Below are 6000 nucleotides of genomic sequence, written 5' to 3'. Positions count from 1 at the left end.
CATTCTTTTCTTTCGATTGCCTGCTCTTTGCTCACCCACACTGTTCTTGCTTTTCATCCTTCCTTCTCCCCCTCTTTCCTCTCTTATCTTTTACCATCCACCAAACTACCTTTCACAGGAAATATTTTGCTGTTTTCCAACCCGAATGGGGGCACCCAAATTGAGTTTCAGGCTCCTGCCTCCAGACTGGCCCAGCCTGGGCAGTTGTAAGCTTTTGGGGAGGGAAGCAGAAAATAGAAGGTCTTTCTCCATCTGCTTTCTTGTCTTTTTCGGTCTTTATATTTCAAGAAAAGTGAAAATGGTAAAGGAAATAATAATGACAACACAAGCAAAAATGTTCACAGCTGAGTCATAAACTGGAGAGATACCGATCTGGGATAAAATACAGAAAATCATCCCTCAGTGCTGCTGTGGAGGTCCAACATTCTAATCCTCCTTCTGCAGTGCTGCCATCCCATGTGGATGCCAGTTTGAGTCCTGACTCCACTTACAGTCTAGCTGCCTGCTAACAGCTTGGGAAAATGGTACAAAATGGCCCAAGGTTTTGGGCCCCTGCACCTGCGTGGGAGACATGGGAGAAGCTGCTTTCTGGCTTCAGATCTGCCCAGCTCTGTCTATTGGAATCATTTAGGTAGTGAACTAGTGGTGGGAAGAATTCTTTCTCTCTGTTTTGATAACAGTGACTTTCAATTAAAAGAAATAAATCCATCTCAGCTCTCCAAGAAGCCTACTTGATTAATTCTAACATTTTTCGCACTCTAAAATCCTCTTGTCCCACGCGGATGTGAAGGCAGGCGGTGTAAGGACTCCTCTGATTGGCTCCAGGCCTCATCATCGGAATCGACACAACTCAGAAGAGCACTGCAGCGTAGGGTTTCCTAGCCAAACTTCTCTTGATTCCGCAGGAGTTCAGTCTATTGCTGCTTTTAGTCTTCCCCGCTTCTCCGTTATTCTCTGATGGGACTTTTACCTGAGGAATTGCTCACACCCGCTCCTTGCACCTGCTGCTGAGAAAGAAAAAATGCATTCAGTAATGAAACCCTAAGACCTGGATTTTTAGTGCCGTTTAACACTGCTTTTGACTAATTTCTTGCTTTGTTCTCTCAACCAAACTTGAAAAATGCAGGGTATTAGCAGATAATTCTTTTAGTTATTTTCATTTTATATTAGAGCTATCAAATACTGTGTAGACTATGGATGAACACTCCATTTCTTACATTTCAGAACTAGCTCATAGTTATGCTAACTGGTTATCCCATGTGTAAGTTTTTTTTTTTGATCTAGGAGCAAATATAGTTTTATAAAAAAAACCCAAAATACAAAAAGTATCACTTTGATTATGGCTCATGAGGGCTGACATGCTGTAATGACAACAGTAAAGCCCGTGTCTTTGAAAAGTTGCTAGTATATAGACCTCTGATCCAAAACTACTGACAATTTTACATGACATCATAATTGACATGTGCCTTAAATTAAAAGTATCTTAATCAAACAAAGCTGTATATTCATTATCACCATCACGACCTGACTCGAAATGCAACTCTTCTGTTAGTTTTGAACTAGTGATAACAGTTAGTGAAGTTTCCAATTATTATAAAAACCGCACTCCAGCTCCTAGGTAGATTGCTTCTTCCTAAGTCAATACTTCATTCTTTGAAGGCACAATAGGTGTATTATTCACCTAAATAACAAGTAGATCAAATATGGGGTTTCTAATCAAGAGGAGAATGGTTATGGTTTCTGCTGCAGCCACAAGAAGCAGTGCGTATTGTTTGCTCCTAATTAAGAGGCACACAGTGATAATCCATCTTTATCAACAGAAAGGAACAGGAGCCCGAGAAAACACTAGATTTAATCTCAAATGGACTGTTGAGGTTTTCCACAATCTCCCTCACATTATCTCAGTGTTGCACTATTTTTGATAATCTTGTTCTAAGGCTATGATCAATGAGAAGTTAAAGAAGGATTTAGTGGTGATGATAGGATTTTTTTCTCTTGAAAGATGCTACTCTGGGGAAAAATGTTTTGATGGGAAAGAATTTTAGAAACATTACTTAATGACATTTTATAATACATGTTTAAAGAATTTTGTTTATAAAAAAGATTTAATACAGATCACAGCAAATATAACCTTGATTGACAAGAACTAACAAGTTGGTCACCCAGATTTCAAAGTATCCAGATTTTAAATGCAATGAAATATCGCCTAGGAAAAATTTGTCAATAACACGTTTATTTCAGTATAAGCTAGCTGTGAGATATTCCTTGAGATTTTATTAAAAATGATTTACTTTTTAAACATTTTCCTCACATTTACAGATTCTCACAAAATTGGGTTTTCTTCCAAAGAGCCCAGGGAGAAAACAGATGTATCATTCGTGTGTGTGGGAATCAGGTCCAGGAGTGGGACCAGGCCTGCTGTCTGGCGGAAGGTATACCAGTGTGGGCTCAACTCGTGATCAGATCAGCGATCACGTTAGAGAGAAAGAGATCAACTGCAAACATGTTAGCCATCTTTCCGGATGAAAGTCACAAAGTGAAGGCAGGCAAGAAGCACCAACATTATTCCAAGGCTTTCAGACTAGAGTGCAGGCTGACATTTTTAGTTCTGCCATTCCAACTGAGCCTCCTTTGGCAGGTGGCGCTTCGATTTCAGCAATTCCTGTCAGCATTTAAAATTTGATGAAACAAAATGCGGTTGGCCAAGATTCTGTCATTTTCATTTTTAAATCCATTTGTAAGAAACAACAAATCCTCTCTTTTTCAGGGAGTAGTGCTCGACTCACTAAATGTCATTTATAGAGATTTCCATGTCCACAGGATGTTTTCTGTCTTGCCACAATATTTTTCTACATACTACAGTAACTGCATATTTTTTCTCTTTCCTCTTCTGTCACTTAAAAATGTGTGTGTGTGTGTGTGTGTGTGTGTGTGTGTGTGTGTGTGTGTATGGTTGTAGCCTTTAAAATTCCAAAAATGTTGAATGGTGTTCAAATTACTTCAATTCTACATTGAGCAGATTCTGCGTTTTGAAAATTTCTTCTCTTCTCAATGCTGATTGTGCTCTAATGCAATGATCACAGAAACTTAGCCACCAACTTTCTTATAGGTTAGAAATGACAAGTTCCCACAGTCTGATTTATTTGTTCTTTCAGCCTGGGAGTTTTCAGTCTTATTTTATCATATATTCATTTTTTAAGAAGTATTATCTTTGTGAAGCCTTCTTGGAACTAACCTTCATATCTGCTTACTACTGTGGCTACTCATGATTTCAAATTTGTTCTGTACTAACAATCACTAGAGCTTCTGTATTCCTTGAATCCCCAAATCCTTCCATTAGTTGTATTATCTTCATCACATTTAATGTGTTGATTTTTGCTTGCTTACAGAGCTTCTCTCACTACTACCAAATTGTTAGACTGAAGTCTTCTTCCACATCCATATCTTCTAGGCAATCATTGCTGAAAAACTGGATTTTCTCTGCTCTCCAATCCATCTACTTTTCTTTTTTTTAATCTTATGGTAAAAAAAAAAATTATTCCAGCATACAATGTACTTCAAACTCAATTATTTATTCGTTCCCATTGTCTACACACTCTTCAACCAAGCAGAAAATGACTCTGAAATCACAGTGATTAGTAGTAGTATTTCTACTTTTGGAGATTCCTGGAGAATTAACAGCAAATGCTTGGAATTTGCTAGACAGTTGCAGACAGAATTGCATTTAATGAAAACAACAGCACTACCTAATTAAGCAAGCCCATAACCTGGGATTTTTTTTTTTTAAAGACTAGAAATTATAAATGGGCAATTGATTGACTGCATTCCATTCACAGTTGTACTTTTTAAGCCATTTTGTCTGGAAAAAGTAAATGATCAGAAGAAGATTTTTTTTAAGAATTTTACTTTTTGTGGTACAATTCCTTAGACTCAGGGATTCCCCCTTCTCCCTGTCCCCGCCATCTCCTCCCCACTGTTTTTGCCCACGCTTAACAATGGTTTCGTCCCTTAGCAACAGTCACAAGTCGCTCATTGTTGTATTTAAGTATAGCCTGACATTGTAGGTGTCAAGAATGCTATAAAGTCCAGCTTTCTAGTGTCAAGATATCTTTAGCAGTTCCGTTTGGTGTCATTCATCTTTTATTCAGAAGCAGAGATGCATAGTGCAATACATTTCCACTTCATCTAGATAAATATAGGTATAAACACGTTTACCTGTGTATCTACTGATCTTGTGTTTTGCATGAAGGTCGTCTTATGTCAGAAAGAACATGTGATATTTATCCTTTTGAGATTGGATTATTTCACTGAGCATAATGATCATTTGTTGGGATCACTTGGTTGCAAATGATAGACTTTTGTTCTTTGTAATGGCTGAGTAGTATTCCACAGGTCAGAAGAATTTTAAGAAACAAAATAAATGACATTTTTAAATGAAAAAAATCAGAGAGTGCCGCAGTACTAAGCATAAATTGCTGTACGGCTTTAACTAGTAAGTGCCCTCTGAAAAATAACCATGATTTCTTTTGTTACAACCTCTACCATGTTTTTAATTATTTTCTTCTTCTTCCACTTAGATATATTTGCTGCTGGTTACAGCAAACATTTGAATTTTTGAAGTTTGAACCAATTTGCTTAAAGATATGTGTGTGTGTGTGTGTGTGTGTGTGTGTGTTGATAATGTACCCCTTTTCATTACTAGATAGTATAACCTTGATCACTGTAGCATGATTTGTAGATCCAACTCACCTATGGGAGAGAATCTGGCTTTTAGTTATTTTGAAATACATAATGAATTGTTGCAAACTCCTCTAGTCATTCTGTGTTAATATAGAGCCCTGGAACTATTTGCTCCTTTCTTGCTGTAACTATTTATTTATTTTAAAGTAGTTGCTATGTATGTGTATGTAAAAGAGAGAGAGAGAATATTTCACCTTTGTATTCACTCCCTAAATATCTGTAGTGTCTCTCCAATGCCCAGGGTCTAGAATTCCACCTGTGTCTCACACATGTTCCAGGGGTCCCAGTCGCTTGGGTTTTCTACTAACTTCTCAGGAATATTAGCAGGGAGATGGAGCAGAAGTGGGGCAGCTGGGATTTGTCCTGGGCTCTGATATGTGGTGGGTGCATCATGTGGCAGTTGTACAACAGAATAGTCTCCTCTTATTGTTTTTGGATACCCACCAGCCAACTTCTCTTTATCCTTGCCACTACCACCCTTTACCTGAGTCTCCCCACTGCCCATGCTCTTCCTGGCCTCCGGTAACCAGTACTTTGTTTCCTCAAATGAGTGAAGACATGCAGTATTTGGCTTTTTGTGTGTGCCTGATTCGTTCATATATCAGCTCCTTCCAGTTCCATTCGTGGAACACTTTGTGGAGCTAACTGTGGATCCCAGGCAGTTTGCACAGTGAGCACTAACCCAGGGAGGACTAGGGCAGCTGAGGCTCCTGGGCAGTGATGACTTCCTGGCTCCCCTTTCTTGCCTTTTCCCTGCAGTGGGGAGGCATCTCCCAGCCGTCCTCCCCTGCATCCCCTGCTCTTCAATGGGGAGCAGGTGCAGTTGTAGTTTGCTTTACTCCTCTTTCTGTGCTGCTCTTCTCAGTATTCTCATCAGCCATTAGCTCAGTTCCAGGTCTTTTTATCTCTCATTCATTTTTATCTCAAGATGGTTCGTTTGTTGTTTCATTATTTCTCTCTCTAGGAGGCCAGTGCTAGAACCTCTCTGTTCATCCACCTCGCCTTTCTCTCTGCTTAGCAAATCTCGTTAACCTTGTTTCCTCAACTTTGAAGCTCCTTGAAGGCTTGATTGGCTGAACTTTTCATCACTCTGTCCAGGGACCAATCCCAACAGAGGTAGTAAATATACTCTCAGACTTAACCTGAATTAAAAAAAAAATGGCAAATGAACATGTTCAACTTACTGTATGATAGCAAAATGGGTTAATTAGCTATCTATTCTAAGGAAATACTGACTGAAAAGTTAAGCTCTGTTTCCCC

The sequence above is a fragment of the Ochotona curzoniae genome, unplaced genomic scaffold (assembly GCF_017591425.1).
Source record: "Ochotona curzoniae isolate NIBS_2020 unplaced genomic scaffold, NIBS_Ocur_1.0 contig_3622, whole genome shotgun sequence".
Classification (NCBI taxonomy): Eukaryota; Metazoa; Chordata; class Mammalia; order Lagomorpha; family Ochotonidae; genus Ochotona; species Ochotona curzoniae.
Note: the sequence above shows the minus strand (reverse complement) of the source record.